Source organism: Manis pentadactyla, chromosome 2 (genome assembly GCF_030020395.1).
Source record: "Manis pentadactyla isolate mManPen7 chromosome 2, mManPen7.hap1, whole genome shotgun sequence".
Classification (NCBI taxonomy): Eukaryota; Metazoa; Chordata; class Mammalia; order Pholidota; family Manidae; genus Manis; species Manis pentadactyla.
Window position 1 is genome coordinate 129,614,119 of NC_080020.1, and position 19,508 is coordinate 129,633,626.

Genomic DNA, 19,508 nt, shown 5'->3' on the forward strand with positions numbered 1-19,508 from the left:
CAGGATTTGGAGGGAGACAGATTGGAATTGAAGAAAAGGAATATGTTCTGCAGAAAACGTTTAATGAATGATGTCCAAAAGCGGCAGGCAAGGCTGGGCGTTGCTAGAACACGGATGAGGAAGTGGAGCACAGGACAGGTGATCAGAGTTGGTCCCCGCGTGAAGTACCGGTGGGCAGCATGCATTGCCGTTTTTACCTCTCAGAGCCCTTCACGTGAGTTTCCACTCCACAGGAAACGGAAGGCACTGTGTTTCCCCATTCTTGTCTTCTCAAAGGAAAGAATTCAATCAACAGCCAGACTTAGGACAGTTTTAAGCAGCAGGAGTTTATTAAGCAAAGCCCAAGCACACTGTCAAGAGAGAGCGGCTGTCCGGAAAACAGAAACAGCATTGCTATTAGCGTTACGTTGGCTTCTATTTTTTCTTAAGGCTGCAGGAAGTCCTGCCCAAATGACACCTTAGGTCATTTGATTGGCAGGTTGATTGATAGCTCTAGGTTATACAACTTTTTTCTCAGTGCACAGGCACCTTATCCAGAAGTACCTAAGGGAAGCCCACAGTGTCAGGGTGTGGGGGGGGGGGGCGGGGGGGAGGCAAACCACAGTGCTAATTAGATTCATATGTTATTTTAACGAGGTGTGTTATTTTTGGACAAAGTGTTCAGACAAGATCTTCAGATCTTGCTCATGCCAATCAGGGAAGCTCCTGTGATCCTAGGCTTCTTGACAACCTAGGTGCCCTTGACTGTCTGGTTTCTTGATAAGCTGGGCGTCCCTGACTGTGTAACTGGGAACTAAGGGGGGCTTAGGGGTTGGCCAGGGAGGAGGAGTCCTTGGTGATGGGCTGGCCCCTTTCTCCTGCCGATGTCTAACTGCCTACTCTAACAGTTTAAGCCATTTACTGGCCCTACATCTCTGAAACCCTGACGTTCAGACCCACAGCTGGCTCTTCCCCATATCTGCCCCGCGCCTGTAGGAGATGAGGGACAACTTAAAGGCTGTCAGTGGAGCCTTCTGTATCTCAGTGCATGTTCTTAAGTGAATATTTTTTCTTGTGTACTGCAATCAGAAAAAGCCAGAAGCTCTAGTAAGTTGCCATGTGGTAACCAACCATCTCAGTGGCCTGGGGATTGGCTGAAGTGGCTTTGCTTGGGGCTGAAGTTCAGCCGGGTTTGGCCTCAGGTCAGATTCATGTCTGCCCCACTTGACTCCTCTCCTGAGAACCAGGCTGCAGAATCAGCAGCTAGCAGGAGTAAGTGATCCTGGATGCACATAGGTGAGAAACACTGCACAGCCTGTGCAATACCTCTGTTCACATCACCTTTGCTCATATTCCATTGACCAAAAGAAGACACCTGACCAGGTCCAAAGTCAGGGGCATAGGAAATACCTTGTGTCCCACTGAAGGGTGTGGTGTAAGTGGCTGATGTAAGTTTTTAATTGTAATGTAAGTACCTGGCATTAAGCTTTTGAATGTCAAGGTATTCATTTCAAAGACATGTTACTAGCTGGATGACAGCTGCTAGTAAACAACTAGAAAAGAAACCAGGTCACCCCACCCATGCAGTTCCCCTTCTAGAATGCCTTGGGTGACCTGGATAGCTAACCACCACATGAGTGAGCCCACTTCTCCTTCCCCATGCCCTAATGCCCGCTTTTATGTCTTCAATTTGCCAATAAAGAGTGAACTGGTGAAACCCTAGACCCCATCCCCAACCCCAACACCACAGAGCCTGGTCTGTGCTCCCTGCCTCCCCCTCTGCCCACAACCTTACTGAGTGGCCCTTGGGCATGCCAAATACCCCTCCAGGACTTAGGAGTAATACATCTCTTCTTCCCCCACAAAGTTCCAGGATGGTTGTTGCTGAAGAGTGTCTTGCAATCATAATAAGAAGCACAAGGGCCAATGTAGCTACAACACTGGTTCCTGTGCGGTCTGGGAAATATCTGTGGGAGCTCTCCACAAGCTCTGCAGCCCAGGTGAGTGTCCCAGGCATTTCTAGCCAATAGCATCACTGAGTCCATAGGCTGAGACCAACAAAACGGGGGGATGTTAGTGAAGAGGTACAGAATACTCCATGTTCTCACGTCAGGGGAGGCTGCAATGATGACTAGGGTTTCCCAGCATCTCAATGCCACAGACACTGGCCCTCCTGACATCCTGCCGTACACATGCACTTCATCCCATGTGCTACCGCTGGTGATGTGAATTCCCATGATGTTACCCATGCTGTGGATTACCAGTGTCCTACTTCCCCCAACAACCAGGTTATTCCACTCCTCACCCAGTATTAAGGGATAGCCAATCCCAGAAACATATTTGGAGGGTCTGTTTCCTGAAACTACTCCTGGTACCAATTATGTTGTCAGATGCAGATAATAACACTACACCTGGTTTATGTTCATAATATTTTATGAGAGATCACACTGAACATCCAGATTTTACATATCCCATTGATAGGAAAGAATTGATATCTTAAAAAAATACACGCAACCCTTCTACAAATCTTATTATTCAAAAAATACTTTAAAACTTCTTGGTGTTATACCCTTTTTAGGATCTTTGTAACACATTTTGAAAATCCCGAAGATTGTTGAGTTTTAAAGATACAAGACTTCCATCATGCGAATTCCATAGATTTTAGTGCTAGTCAAGAACTGGGTCCACTAAGAACTGTGCAACAGAATATATATAAAAGCATTGTAGTAATGCAAAAATTGGTTTATTAATGTCAACTGTAGTTGGAAACTCACAAATCTCCCAGGAAATGTTATCAATACATTATCTTTATGAGAAGAAACAGTGGAAGACAGAGGAGAAGAAAGATTTAAAGAAGAGATCTGGAAAAACACTAATGGAGATCCTAGTCATGCTTTGTTCTAGAAAAAGGAAAGTGAGAATAAAATCTAGACTCAAAAAAATTTTTTTTTGGGTTGTCAACCAATTATTTTACATGATATCTTAGTTTTTTTTAAGGATAATATACAGGAGTCTTGTATCTATAAACCTAAAGCATAAAAATCCACAAAAATTGTGCTTTCTCACATCAGACAACTACTAATAAGAAGTATTTGTTTCCTGCACAGAGAGGTACACTGGGAGTGATAACAGACACTATTTGCTGATGAAAATGTGATTACCGCATATAGCAATGAGGAGATACCTATGCTCACCTTTAATTCACCATCTGTTCATTCTTACAGAAGAGACATCTTAAAAGTCTTGAAAACACACACATGCAAAGAAGAGATATTATGTTATCATCTGCATGGTGAAAACCTGCTTTTTTGCACGTGGGGCTGAAATGTCTCTCCTCAAGGAAAAGAATTTAGAGGACCCTGGAGCATGAATCCAGTGCTAACCCACACTGGGCAGAGAGCAGAAGCCTTCTGCTCCCCACAACTGCACTGCACATTATGTCTGGGAGGACCCTCAGACCCCTAAATGGTCTTATTCTGCCCTAACTCCACCTTCAGGTAAAGACACAGGGCCGCTTACATCCCCAGGGACTGCGTGAGAATGGGATTCGGTGACGGTCCTTGCTCAGGTGTGGTAGATGTGGAGATACTGTCTGGCAGGAGTGTAGGAGTACAGACCACGGCTGGGACGGCCACGTGCAATGATCAGCACATTAGCAACTGTCCTTGACAGGCTTTCCCTTCCCTCCCAACAAATATTTCTCCTGGGGGATCAAATTATAAAACTATTCCAAGGGAAATGACTTATACAGCAGGCCTATTTGTGGGTCCAGAGTCTTGACTTGACTGTATGTCAACTTAGTTTCCATTTCAAATGTTTGTTCAATAGGATGGAAACAAACCAATCCATTTCCCTCTGGGTTAATGCTGGATGTCCGTATGTTCTGGTTTGCCTGGGACAGTCCTGGTTTATGCTGGTTACCCCAAAATATTTACTAATACTCTCAAATGTGTCCTGGTGTCCATATGTGGTCATCCCGGAAAATCACCTCCCCAATTCCAAGATCATCTCAAAGTTCCTACGGACTTACATGCTTATGTAGGAGGAGGGGGCAGGGATTGGATGACTAAATTACACAGGTTTCCTCAGAAATGCCCATTATTTTGTCCTTGAAAACAATCAGTTCTGGGGTCTGGGGCTTTCTGCCACATCTCTGCCATGCCTGGGAGTAACATTTTTCCAAATCTGTCCATATCCTGATGCAAAGATGCTGGCATTTCCCTCTAGAGCCTGGCTGCTTCCCTGATACAATGCCGGGAAGTCGAGTTCTTGTCCACATATGGGAGGCAGGCTGATATGGCATTCATATTCATGCCGTCCTCAAATCTGGGATGGACCTGGTAATGGAAAGATTCTGGCTGCCATCTCGCTTGCCCTCTCACATGGAAGCCAGCTGCATGCTGTGAGATTCCCCATGGAGAGGCCCACGTGACAAGGACTAACCCCCAAAGCCCTGAGGCCCTAGTCCAACAGCCCACACATGAATCACATGAGTGAGCTTGGAAACAAATCATTCTTTGGTCAGGACGTGAGGTGACTGCAGCCATGACCAACACTCTGACTGAAGCCTGTGAGAGACTCTGAGCAGAGGAAACCCAGCTTAGGTGAATTTAGATCCTGACCCACAGAAACTGTGAGATCATACATCTTTGTTGGTTTAAGCTGCTAAATGTGGAGGTAATTTGTTACACAGCAATATGTAACTATTAATGCTCAACATACCTGTCTTGATGTCAAGAATTAGGGAGCAAATCCTCCTTATAACAACCACATCTTCTATTCTGTGTTCTGATACTTTGACACCTGACCTTGCTGACCGTGAAGGGACTTCCCCTCCCAGGGTGAGCGGATTCCCAGACAGTCAGCAGCTCACCAGCAAGTGTGCCTTTCAAACACAAACCAACAAATCCAGAGCCCACACCCCAAACACCTCCTCTGTCAGACACTCACACAATAGGCCACTATTCACCTGCCCTAATTATATAAGGTCTGGGCACCAGACAGCTAGGGCCAGCCCCTATGTCCCAGAACCGAAGAAAATTATTCAAGCTAGCCAATACTAAGACAGCGCGTCCCACCTCACCCTTTCTTTCCTGCAGAAACCACAATGAAGGTCTTACCTCATTGCCCCCCATTCCCTCCACCTTCCAGCTGACCCTGGTGCTCCCTTGTGTGGTCCCCGTGGTATGGTGTGCCCCATCCCCTTGGGAACAAACTTTCAGTTCAATGGCATTTGTCTCCTGATCTGGTGGCCTTATAATACCTCAAATTGCCTATTAATTTACTAAGATTATAAACTAGTCCTCCTTTCTTCTTCCCTCCAATCAGGGGCATCTTTTGTGGTTTTGTAGGTTTAAAGAAAGTTCTATTTTCCTTCCTGCTTCTGGTTAAATATTTTATCTGAATATCATACCATTCTTGTTTATGTAACCTAACCACCAAATGTCAGAAACCATAGGTCTTTCTTGCTCTAAGCTCTGATTGTGGGCCTAATCTCCTTTCAATGTAAGGGAAAAACTAAGAAATACTAGGAGAAAAATACAGAGGTTAATCCCACAAAATATTCTGCCATAGCTGTGCATTTCTTTCAAAACCGTGAAGCTTTTCCAAAGATAGTCTGGAAAGGAGAGGACTCCCAGAAAGAGTTGGACAGAAAATAGATGTAAGATGAATCTTTCATATCCATAAGAAAGAAGATGAAGGCTTACAGGAAGCAGGCTGTGGCTGAAGGTGATCTTAAGAATGTACATATCAAAGAGACCCAAAAAAGTTCAGTACATTAATCAAAATGCACAAACAATGGGATTTCTACATGTAAACTATTTTTAATAGATCTAGCTTCTCCTGTGCTCCAGCTCTCAGAAGAAGTCTGTGAATCAAGTAAATTCTGCCACTAATGTTGACTTCCAAACACCAAAAAGTTAAAATTTTTAAAAATCCTTTGGGTATAAAATTAGAAGAAAGTAACACAGAAAGGGCTTTTCTAAGTATGCATGTTTTTCCATGCACCTGCCCTACCCCAACCCTGGTAAACTTACATGGAGTAGTTCATTTAATAGAAGCTTTCTTGAAAACCACAGTCCATGGGGTAAGATTTGTTTTACATGGGTCACTAATGTGGAAGGCTTGGATACCTTATGTTGAAAATAGAGCAGTCAATTAATTCCATGAGTGTGAACTTGGCATCATATCCAATTTACCCTAAGGGAAAAGCTGCCAGATTTCCAAATACCGGTTTCTAAATAAAACAAAATATTTAGTTTTCTGACTTGAAGTCAAAGCTTGTTGCCTTAATTCGTAAAGCATGAGCTGAAAATTATAATTTCTGTTCTCTTGTTTCCCCTAAAGGAATCCTGAGCAAAATTTGACTTCAGAAAGGGTAGGAATTCTGCTTTCTAACACTCTGAAAAGAGACTTCTGATCAGACCCTGTATTAGTCAGGATATGATGGTTTATGCTTCAGTAACAAACAATTCAAAATTTTAGTGGCCCAAAGCAAAGACATATTTATTTCTCCTTCATTATAAAATATTCATCAGGGATTGGCAGTAGTGTTCTATTCTGCATAATCTCTCAGTGATGCTCACTGATGGACCAGCCACAGTTCAGAAGCTCTTATGTCTATGCCAGAGAGACAGAACATTCTGGAGGACCTTGAACCTGGAAGCAATGCCCCAGTCCACACCTCACTGGTCAATGCTGGTCCCATGGCCCCACTAAAGCAAGACAGGGCCAGATATTCAATCTTTATGAGTCCAGAAGGAGAGGATAGGTGGATTTGGGGGGATCTCAGTGAGAACCATAGGTCACTTTAAGAAAACCAACTTGAACCACACAAATGCACAGCAGGTCCTTCTGTCTTGCCTGTGGGATGGACTCCTTAGCTCTACAAAGACTCCAGGCCACTTTTCCTTCCTCCTCATCAGTTTAATCCTTATTTCCTCTTTTCTTCATTTTAGAATCCTCTTTGTAAGCATTGAATTTTGGATGCTGCTGTCCATCTGATCTAGAAATTGCACACATGAGTGAACATTATAATCACCTCAGCAACTTTTAAAACATAGTAACAGCCAAGCGCCACCCAAAACCAGTGTCATCAGAATATTTGGGGTATGGGAGCAGTGCAGTTATCAGCACTTATTAAAATCTCCACGAGTCAAATGTACAACAGAGATAAAAGGCACTGTTCTAATGCTTTGAATGAATAACTTTTATGTCTGTCTCTGCATCAACCCTTCGGAGGCCTCAAGAGTGAAACACCAAGTATCTGAACTCAGGTATCAAATGTTTGAACAAGAGGAACTCTGCCCTCAGACCCTACAGTTCATTCACCAGCAGAAGACCATATATTCCAAAATATTCCATCAGATGACACCCCTTGTCCTCTTCCCACCACCATACCAAGATGCCAGAAGACATCATTTGTAGAAGTGAGATAAGAGAGCTAATAACTTGAACTTAGAAACTTAAGTCATTCTATTCCAGTTAACTATTGTTGTGTCAGATATCACCCTTAAATGCTTAAAATAACAATCATTTATTTGGCTGACAAATCTGCATGTGACCCTTCTCTAGGTGGTTCATGCTGGGTGGCTCACCTGGGGCTGTACTTATGCCCTCTAATCCCTGCTGCGCTGGCAACAGAGCTCCCACGTGACCGGCAGGCTGGTCCCTCTCCTGCGCACCCCTCCGTGAGGCAGCTTTGTGCCTCCTCCTGTGCGGCTGGACTCCAAGGGACAGAATCTCAAGGGAATCAGGCCAGAGCTGCATTAACTTTTCTGACTTAGAAATCACATTCCAGTCACAAGTCCACCCAGATTCAAGTGGAGGGAACAGAGATCCCACCTCTCAAAGGGAGGAGTTTCAAAATCACATTGTAAGCACAGCACATGGATGGGAGATATTCTTGTGGCCATTTCTGAAAATATATTCTGCCGCATATTCTCAATCATCTTCCAGACTAGAGGTGAAATTCTTTAAAACATTAGCTCTAGGACAAAATGTCTAAGCTCTTCTTACTGGATGTGTGAACTTGGTTGATTTTCTTACCTGTCCACCCCGATCCTTGCCCATGGCTTAGTTTTCCATTGCCAAATGAAGATGAGGACAATAAGAAGAGAACCTACCCCATATGCAAGTAGATGATAGATCCGAGTTTGCCTATGACCTTCCCACTTTATATCCATTGTCTGGGATCCCATACAGTTCATGAGTCTTATGTTTTGAATAAATTTTATTATTGATATTTATATTAAAATAATCCAGAATATCTTTCTTAGATCTCTACTTCATACGTTCAACTTCTGCTATATCTTGTCTAGTAGTATGTGACATTCACGTGTAACAGGTGAAGTTCTTACTATAATGTGTGTTTAATCTATAAATTGACCACCAATATCCCATCTCTTTTTGCTAAACCTTCCTATAACTAGCATAACCTTTCAAATATAGTACACAGGGTATAATAGGCAAAATAATGGTTCCTCAAGGATGTGCATGTCTTAATCCCTAGAACCCAAGAATGTTATATTGCAAGACAAAAGCTAATCGAGGTTGCTAATCAAATAACATTTAAATAGGGGGATTATCCAGGTGAGTCCAGTGTACTCATAAGAATCCTTCAAGATGGAGCTAGGAAACTGAGAAATAATTAGTGTCAGAGCGATGCCCTGTGAGAAAGATTCAATCAGCCTTTGCTGGCTTTGAAAATGGAGCTGGACCACTGGCCAAGGAATGTGGCAGCCTCTAGAAGCTGAAAAGGCAAGAATGGATTCTCCTCTAGAGCCTCCAGAAGGAAAACATGCCAACATCTTGACTGTAGCTCCATGAAACTGGCATTGAACATCTGACTTCCAGAACTGTAAGATAATAAACTGATGTTGTTTTAAGCCAGTAAATTTGTGCTAAGTTGTTACAGCAACAGTAGAAAATAAATGCAGTGGTTTACTTTTGATAGTTTATAGTTGAACTTCAGAATAATGTGATTTTGGATTTTCTATGTTTTGATGGGGTTCTCATTATTATTAGATAAATGTATAATCTGTATCAAAATGGAGTAAAATTTTCTTGATGTTACTCCTATGATTTGGAACATCTACATATAGAAAAACATTGAAAAGGATCATAGAGAAAATGTAGACACTTTTGTCTTGCAAAAATACCTGTCAAATAAAAGTACTATGGCAAGCAGAGGCAGGAAGTAAAAAAGGCAGTACTCATGAATCTATTTGGGCTGAAATATTTGTAAATTTCAAAATGAAGAAAGTGGGAATTGATAATTCCTACTTTCAGCAACTTTGTCTGAATTACCAGATCTCTTAACACTTGAAGGGAGATATTTTTAAACTAACATCATGGTCTATAGAAAAGTGTCAACTGAATATGTCAGCATTTATGTATTTGTTAATATATAAATGTCATAAAGTACAACGTTAAAGAAGGTGGTATGCAATTTCATGGAAAAAATAAGATTCTACTGAAATTTTAAATTCTTCATGCAATACCAGTAACATGGGACTAAAGAATGTCTTAAAATGTTATTGAGATATGGGAGTGTATTCCAGGAATGACTGTTCTACCCATGTTATCTTAAAGCTTCAGATGATCAATATAAAGTTTTCTTTTAATATAATGCACATGGTTATATGTTACTCTTTTTTCTTTGAATAACTTTATTTTAAAAAATAGTTTGTGAATAGAGCTGTATATCAGTCCACCATCATAATACAATCAATAAGTAGTCTAAAAAGTTATATGATTTAAATTATTTTATACTCCCTTCTAAATCACAAAATATCTCTGTTGGAATGATAAATTATATGGTCACACAGATGGCTATTAGTAACTGTAATTTTAAAAAAAATCAGTGACCAAATCCTGTCATTTGGAATTGGTGTGATACACACACAGTTTATAATTGCATCTAAATAAACTATGATATTCTATCATTCAAAAGGGAAGCTTCAATTGCCAAAACATATATCTTATATGTTACAGTTAGAGCAACTAAACTACCAGTATATTTCAAAAAAACTCCAATTCTTTTCCTTTCCCAAATTTCAGATTCCTCTCTCACCTGGACCAACACTCTGTCTCTAGTTCTTGGGGCTCAGAGTGCATCACAATCTCCTGCCATATTTGAAAAAAATGCTAATTCCTTGGACCCCCACCTTAGAGGCTTCGGATTCAGTAAGTTTGGACTGGAGCCCATGCACCTGCATTTTTCCTGTCCCCTTAGATGACCCTGATGAAGTTCTGTCATTATAGACAAGGGACCACACTGGAGGGATACACTGTCAGTTACAGACTGAAATACAATGTCAGGCTACAAGAGTGATTCTTCCAAAATCAAAGTGGCATCTCACTGCCTGTTGGGTTTAGGTTAACATACTTAGTGGTGCAAACAAGACCCTATGAGGAGGTGGCAATAACTGGCTCTCTCCACCTTCCCTGCATCTCATTCAGCCTCCTTCTGCCAGAACATGTGGTTTGGTGGCAGACGGCTGCATCTCCGCTGGGCATGCACACGACCTCCAGCCCACTCGGGGTATAGCAGAGCTTAGCAAGCTCTCAAGCCTGCTCACCTCCGAGATACTTTTGCCAAATCCCTGGTTGGTCTGCTTGAATATTGTTTGCCCCAAATGGGCTCATGCTCTGGTGAACAGAGCCATGTGCCCTCCCTGTTGCATTGCCACTGACAGTGTTCCAAATCAAGTGAAGCCCTGTCTGCAGGGACAGCAAAGCTGATAGGCTTTACTGCTGCCCTGCCTACCCTGGATGAATCACCACACAGACAGAACTGGGGTCAGCAGCAGCCCTGGGAATGGGACCACAGACTTATGCCATTCTTTTTTTTTAAGGTGTCACTGACATACCATCTTATGAAGGTTTCATATGAGCAACATTGTGGTTACTACATTCCCCCCTATTATCAAGTCCCCACCACATACCCCATTATAGTCACTGTCCATTAGTGTAGTAAGATGCTATAGAGTCACTACTTGTCTTCTTTGTTCTATACTGCATTCCCTGTGCCCCCCTACATTATGTGTACTAATCATAATACCCCTTAATTCCTTTATCCCTCCCTGCCCACACACCATCCCCAAACCATTTCCCTTTGGTAACCGCTAGTCCATTCTTGGGTTCTGTGAGTCTGCTGCTGTTTTGTTCCTTTTGTTTTTGCTTTGTTGTTATACCCCACAAATGAGTGAAGTCATTTGGTACTTTTCTTTCTCCACCTGGCTTATTTCACTGAGCATAATACCCTCTAGCTCCATCCATGTTGCTGCAAATGGTAGGATTTGTTTTCTTCTTATGGCTGAATAATATTCCATTGGGTATGTGTACCACATCTTTATCCATTCATCTACTGATGGACACTTAGGTTGCTTCCATTTCTTGGCTACTGTAAATAGTGCTGCGATAAACATAGGGGTGCATCTGTCTTTTTCAAACTGGGCTCCTGCATTCTTAGGGTAAATTCTTTGGAGTGGAATTCCTGGGTCAAATGGTGTTTCTACTTTTAGTTTTTTGAGGAACCTCCATATTGCTTTCCACAATGGTTGAACTAATTTACCTTCCCGCCAGCAGTGTAGGAGGTTCCCTTTTCTCCTTGTCCTAGCCAGCATTTGTTGTTCCTTGTCTCTTGGGTGTTAGCCATCCTAATTGGTGTGAAGTGATATCTCATTGTGGTTTTAATTTGCATTTCCCTGATGATTAGTGATGTGGAGCATCTTTCCATGTGCCTGTTGACCATCTGAATTTCTTCTTTGGAGAAGTAGCTTTTCAGCTCCTCTGCCCATTTTTTAATAGGACTACTTGCTTTTTGGGTGTTGACTCATGTGAGTTCTTTATATATTTTGGATGTTAACCCCTTGTCGGATATGTCATTTACAAATATATTCTCCCATACTGTAGGATGCTTTTTTGTTCTGTTGATGGTGTCCTTTGCTGTACAGAAGCTTTTTAGCTTGATGTGCTCTCATTTGTTCATTTTTACTTTTGTTTCCCTTACCTGAGGAAATGTGTTCAGGAAAAAGTTGTTCGTGTTATATTCAAGAGATTTTTGCCTAGACTCATGCCATTCTTAACCAAGTTTCATTAATTTTCATGAATAAACCCATCTCAGTTTGTTGCATGATTCTGACCAGATTCTAGAGTGCTGAAAATGGTTGGTTCTGACCATGTTGCCCAGCCTAAAAGTTGCTCTGGGGGAGGGGATTTGCCTTGCCAGAGTCAGAACCCCTGCCTTGGCAGATGTCAACCCCACTGAACTCTTCTGAACAGCTTCCACACACATACCCACGCTCTGCACTCCCTTGTGTATGACCACACGATACTACTCATCACCAGTGAAGCATGTGTTTGGAATTACTGTTTCCCTGGGTGGAGGGGATGGGCTGCACAGAAATGTTCACCCTCTTCTCTTTGTGACCACTAGAGCCTGTCTGCATGGGGGCTGGCCAGGGCGAGAACACTGTCTCTCTAGGCATTTAATTTTTCAATACACAGTGCAAAGTGCCCTTACCCCTCCACCTCCTTATAGTTAGCAGCACATTCTACCTGCCTGAGCTGAAGAGAGCCTCCAGCTTGTGTACGACTTTAAACAGCAAAACTGTACCTGCTTGAAGTGTTAACAACCCACTGCTGCACAGCTAGAGCTTTCAGGCTATTTTGACATACTTTCCCTCCAAAGAATTTCACAAGCTCACACTGAAAACATTCTGAGAAAGCTTCAACAATAACAACAACAAAAAGGATTGTTTAGATATAAAATACTCAAATCTTTTTCATGTATCGTCTAAGCGAATCTGATCAGCTCACGAGAACCTCTCCAAAGCCTTGCCAGCACATAACAGGTTTTCTGCACAGGTCTTGTTGGAAAGAGAAAGAAAAAGTACATACAGCTGTTCCAAGACTGGGAAATACTGTGCAGATCTGACAGCAGCTGTTTGCATGCCAAATAGTTCCAGCAATTTCTAATTGAATCCAGCTCAGGAGAAATTTTATGATCTGCATCACATGATTTCTGTCTGTATCTGGGATGCTTTCTCTCCCCATTGTGAAAGCCCCTCCAGCGAAGTCTGCCTCTTCTCTTCATCTTGAAGGGCTAATCAAATCCAGAGGCAAAAATATCATTTTATTCTCTGAGGTTAGAACACCGACAGCAGTCAGCCACCAAAACTGGAAGGAAGGGGGAGCCCCAACCTCTTCCCACTAAGGAACAAGCTTTCAGAATGTTTGGGGGAAAAGCTTCTGGTACGTCCCTTCCGACAGCTGCTCTGTAGGGTCTCCATGTCCACCGAGGCAGGCAAGTTTTTGCTATTTTGACTTTGGCTTGTGACTCCCTAGTGAAGAATCCTGTTAACCATAATAATACGTTGGCATAACACTTTATAAAGCATTTTCATGCATATTATCTCATTTATAACTTAAAACAACCATGCGAAATAGCCTGGGTAAATATTATCATCTCCGTGTTACCAGTTAAAACACTGAAGCTCTCAAAATGCTACACTTCTCCTGATAAATGGTTAAGGTCATAGGCAGAAAAGAACTTGGCAGCAGGCATTCTAGCCCCAGGGCCGTTGCTTCTTCCAGCTGGCCCCCTCCCTCTCTTGCCTCCTCGGCTGGATGGATGTATCAATCTGTTCCTTGATTCAGAAATGCCATTTTGCCCAAGAGTGTCTATTTATTTGGCAGTTAAATTATCCATGTTTTTGATAAACTGTATGTGATTCCAACTTAGATTTTTCCATTTCTCCACAGAAATGTAGTACACAGATTAACTCTACTGAAATGGAAGCAGGAGACAGATCTGAGGATGCATTAGTGAATAGCAAGTATTCTTCAAATTAAGAATTCTTGCTTGAATTGTGCAAGATCCTCATCAATCTGGGACATAATTCCCAGAAATCAACCGATAAGATACACTTGCAAGAACCCTGAGGCTAAAGGCTGAAAAGAATTTATTTTGCATGAAATAGAAATGTGTCTGTGAATAATAGTTCCATTAAAGTAAAGAAATTGACAACCGATGGCCCTTTTACATGTTTTTTCATGCTATTAATGCTTGTTTCCATATTATGCCACATTCCTAGACTATTGTTAAGTGTTTGAGTGGCCTGCAAACACTTTTGCCCCATTATTACTGAGATGAACTAACATGAAAATATTTAATGGGATCAAATTTGATGGAAGTACTTGTCTGCCTCCTTATTTGATTATTTTCTGAGTTTATTAGTCAGAGCAATTATTGCTAGTTGTTGCAACAGATAAACCCCCAAATCAGTGATAGAATGCAAAAAAAAAGTCTATTTCTCACTCACATAAAATGTGGTGGGCTTTGAGCAGTTCTGGATAGTTGGTTCTGGGAATTGTCCCATAGATACAAGAATCTGAAACAGCTCAGGCAAGAATATTTAAGTATACTTAGTATTCACTGGCGCAACTGGTTGAACTGCTCTCATGGAATGTTTTCAAGCAGCAGACTGGGAAGCATGTACGTCACTCCCACGCATGTTAACATTGGCCAGCTTCATAGCTCCAACCCACAGCAAGAGACTTGAGGAACTTCACCTCCCTGTATTCCCACGAAAAGAAATGGTACGGAAACTCATTATACAAACATCATCTCTGCCCACGCCAAAGGAGAAATCCCTATGCCACAAAGATTCTCTGCAACTCCATCATTCCACAAGGACTAAATGTTGCATTTTAGAGAAATACTCTAAGAAGAGAAACATTGGGATGCTGTCAATAGGAAGGGTTATTAAATTAGAGAGCCTTCTCTGTTGAAGAGTTATTCCTCTCAGAGCCTCAAAATCTCCTCCTCTTCGGACCAGGAGGAGGGCAGGAGTGTGTAGGGAGGAGAGTGTATTGAAGAGCAGAGATGGAGCTGGGGGAGGATTCCCTCTCCAGACCTAAGCCTGTGTCATTTCAATTGCATAATCCAAAAAAGATTTTCTGCCAAAGATCACACACACACACACACACACACACACATGTATAGTATATTTCTATGTATATATACTTATAATTATGTGTGTGTGTGTGTGTGTGTGTGTGTGTGTGTGTGTATGATTATTTCTGCTGACTAGGAGAAGCTTTGCTATATAATTCAGATGACCATCCTGAAATCATTATTGTCTACAGAAATCTGGATTCCCACAAAGGCTCATGTTTGATGGTGTCCAAACACACTAAAAGGTCCAAGAAACACTCGCTTATGATATTGTCCATGCTCTTTGGTGAAACAGTGATAGTGGCTACACCAATGTTCTTATACCATATGTGGTTATATACCTTTAACTGTTTTTTCTCAGGATCAAACAAGAAAAGATACCAGTGTGGTGAAGCCTGGTCTTCCTTGTCCCTCAGTCCATTTAGATGCTTTTCCTTGGTGTCTGTGCAGTCATCACTCTGTAGTCCCTAGAATCCATGATCTTATGGACTCAATCTTTTTCAGACCTTAAGAAATCAAGTTGCACGGTTGGATACAGACCTTATACAGTCAAATTGTTTTCACTGTTTTTTAATCTTTCTTGAAGAAGACACAGTCAAGCTTAGACATCCATATCCTGCCCCGAATTATTCCATTTTTTCATTGAAAAAAAACTGAGGCCTAAAATAAATTTACTAATTTTCCAGAACACATTTAAGAGAGAAGTCTGGATAAAACATGTGGCACGGAATTCCCTACATACATATTATTCTGTTCTGCTATTTAGCTGCTCAACCTTTAAATTTTGGGTGCATCAGACTCTAAGAATATGATATGCATTTAGATTTTGAAATAAATAAGACCTGTCAGTTCTCAACAGCTCTGTTCATATGTTTACTATACATATTTCTTTCCCCAAGAGTGGAAGAATGTATGTGAACCTAATAAAAACAGAATTTCAGTTTCTTACAAAGTGCAGTCCATACCATGTTGACATAGACAATATAGAATTTTCTCTAATCTCAAAAATGTTTCATATTCCTTGGCATGTAAGTATGTCAAGAGACATTTTTCTGCCAATACCAGAGGGTTGTACATTTCATGTTCAAAGTAGAATTAGCTCTATAAGAAGACAATGCTGTGTATGACTGGGAATTTCTAATTTATCCAAGACAAAATGAAAATGGTCACTGAAGTGGGCGGCTGTATCTATTTCCCCACTTTCCAAAGGAGTATCTTTTTTGGCTTAGAAAAATATACATTAGAAACTGAAGAACTCTGTTAGGTCATTTAACCACTGCTCATATATTCTCACATACCTTAGAGCTTATTGTGTATTTCAAAGAAAGAAAGAAAACTTACAAGAAGCAGAAAGCAAAATGATGTCCAAATTTCTTTTTCACGATTGTTCAGTTCTATTTAGAATATATAAAGAATTAACACAGTGATATAAATATAGGACAGTGCAGTATTTTCTAAGCCATTTGTACGGAACACTTAATACCACTGGAAATAGATCCCCTGGTCCAAAAAATTGGGAATGCTTGAAGAAGTGAAATTGAACAGATTTGTTTTATTGAAGGATTTTTCAGGGCCATTAATAAACTAATACACATTGCGACTCTCTCAGATGCATGATCTCCAAGTACTGTGTTTCCTAAACTTACTTGGCCATCACAAACATTTTCTGGCAGGCCTCTATTTTCATCTTGAGTCATATTAGTATTCTACAGGACAGAGTTTGGGAGAGTTTCAGTAGTGACTAAAGCCTCTTGGATTTCCTAGAAAATGCATCCTTGCTAAGTCGACACAATGTTGAAGGAAAGTGGAAAAAAATCAGAGCCAATTAGTTTAATGTGGAAGAGTTGTGTTGACAGAGCAAAAATGTGCAGGGTCACTACCATGAGGTACCAGTGCCATCTAAAGGTAAGTGCCTAATTATGAAAATAATCTAATTGAGTTATACAAACATTCACGAAGTAACAAAATGGTCATATGCAAACTAATGCATATTTATCAGACAACATTTTCATTTATTCATTTTACAAACAGGTGGAGTCCTCTGCATAGGCCAGGCATTGGGCTAGTCACCATGTGCATAGCATTAAATGGACACTCCAAGCCTCACCTGCACAAAGTTCTTGGAGATCCCTGGTAATACCACCTAGGCATTATTTAGGTCTTTGCTCCCGGTGACATATATCAGCCTTAATCAAGGATTACCACAATAGAGAGGCAATTATAATTACCTACAATAAGAGAATACCAGGAATTTATTAAAACTGAGTATTTCCTACTAAAAATTTACAGACAGAATTCAGTATGTTGATGATTCAACATTTTTTCCTTAAATCTTTTAAAATACACATATGGTACTCTCTAAGCAATTATTGCAGCTAGAGCCAAAAACGACATTTTTATCTCAAGTTTCTGTTGAGTTTACAAAACAACTTTTTGCAGGTTTCCTCTAGACACTTTCCATCACAAGAAACTACGAGGCTATTATGTTTAGGAAATGTCAGAATATTCCCCCCACGCCATAAAGGAACTGGATTACTACGCTATCTCCAGGCAGAGTCGTACATTTTCCAAACAAAACATGAGCTAATCTAAAAGTCTTTTTTTCGGTATGTAAACTTTCCATGTTTTCCATGCTTGCCAGGTTAGAGATGGGGCCAAGGAGATTACAACATTCATGGAATGTAACTTACTTTTGTAAGAGAGGAAACTGCCATCCTCTTAATCAGGTCTCCGGGCGGGGGAAAGCGGGGAAAGGGGACAAGATTGGATGGAACTCTTGTTTTTTCCTTTCTAAGTTGGAACTACTCCCCTTGGACCATCCTACACTTCAGGCTTTGGTACCAAGAAATAGAAGGGATGCAAAGAGCTGCAGCAATCCTGGAGGGAGATGCATGGATGTGTTTAGACTGGATAGTGCATGAGCTTTCTTCGTACTTCCACTGATGTCTTCATGTATAGCAACAGTAAAAACCCACCTTTAGGGTGACAACTAAGTCAGATGGCTCATAGTCTACTGACCCCTGGCCATGGGTCTCTGTCTGCGGGTTTGCCTTACTGGCTCACTGACCAATGCCCCCTGGACCAAACTCACACAACCTCTGTTTCCTGCTGCAGGATCTCTACCATGCCCAGTGCACCACTCCCTCCCCTCATGGTAACGGTTGCAACCTAGTGGTCCATGGGCCAAGCCTAGGATGCAGATGGGTTTTGTTGGGGTTGACTTTCCCCCCAAATTAAAAACCTGGGTTTTTTTTTTGCTCCCAGTGACATATGTCAGCCTTAATCAAGGATTACCCCTGAAGGGCTGGAATGTTTCACCACCTTGGTCTCAATATTCCTACAAGGTACAACCTGCTGGGGCTGAGTCTAAGAGCTCCAATTCCATCTAAATCCCTCCACGCACCTAACCTCTGTGAATGTGCTTGAGGCAGGCCACCTTCATTCATGTAAACCACCTGCATGAGCCCTGGAGGCAGTGAGCATCATCTCAGTGAAAACTGAGGCTGGGCATAGGGAGGTGGCCTAATCAAGGTAAATCCTCCCTTCCTGCTCACTTAGGTTCCATTCAAAGTTCATCCAGCCAGAATGCTCTGGTCCTGTGTCCCCATCAGTCTCTGGACCTCAGCCCATCACAAAGTTCATCTTTCCTGTTTCTTCATGATCCCCCTCTCCATTGATTCTCTCTTCTGCATATGAAAACAGTTTTCACCATGGTGTAGGAAAAATAAAGCACTTTCCTTTACATTTCATCTCTCTCAAGCTTTCCCCCTTACTCTTAACAGCAGAAAAGTTCTTGAAAGAATCATTGTGCCTGTTCTTTGCAATTCTTCACCCACCATTCACTTTTCTTTTTTTTTTTTAGATAATTATTTTTTATTGAAGGGTAGTTGACGCACAGTATTACATTACATTGGTTTCAAGTGTACAACACAGTGATTCAACCTTTATATACATGATAATTCTAGGTACCAGCTATCACCCTACCAAGTTGTTACAATATTTTTACTATATTCCTTATGGTATACATTACATCATTACATCCCGGTCACTTATTTATTTTACCATTGGAAGTCTGTCCTTTTTTTTTTTATTTTTTTTTATTTTATTTTTATTTATTTTATTTTATTTTTTGTGAGGGCATCTCTCATATTTATTGATCAAATGGTTGTTAACGACAATAAAATTCTGTATAGGGGAGTCAATGCTCAATGCACAATCATTAATCCACCCCAAGCCTAATTTTCGTCAGTCTCCAATCTTCTGAGGCATAACAAACAAGTTCTTACATGGAGAACAAATACTTACATAATGAATAAGTTACATAGTGAACAGTACAAGGGCAGTTATCACAGAAACTTTCGGTTTTGCTCATGCATTATGAACTATAAATAGTCAGTTCAAATATGAATACTCATTTGATTTTTATACTTGATTTATATGCGGATACCACATTTCTCTCTTTATTATTATTATTTTTAATAAAATGCTGAAGTGGTAGGTAGATACAAGATAAAGGTAGAAAACATAGTTTAGTGTTGTAAGAGAGCAAATGTAGATGATAAGG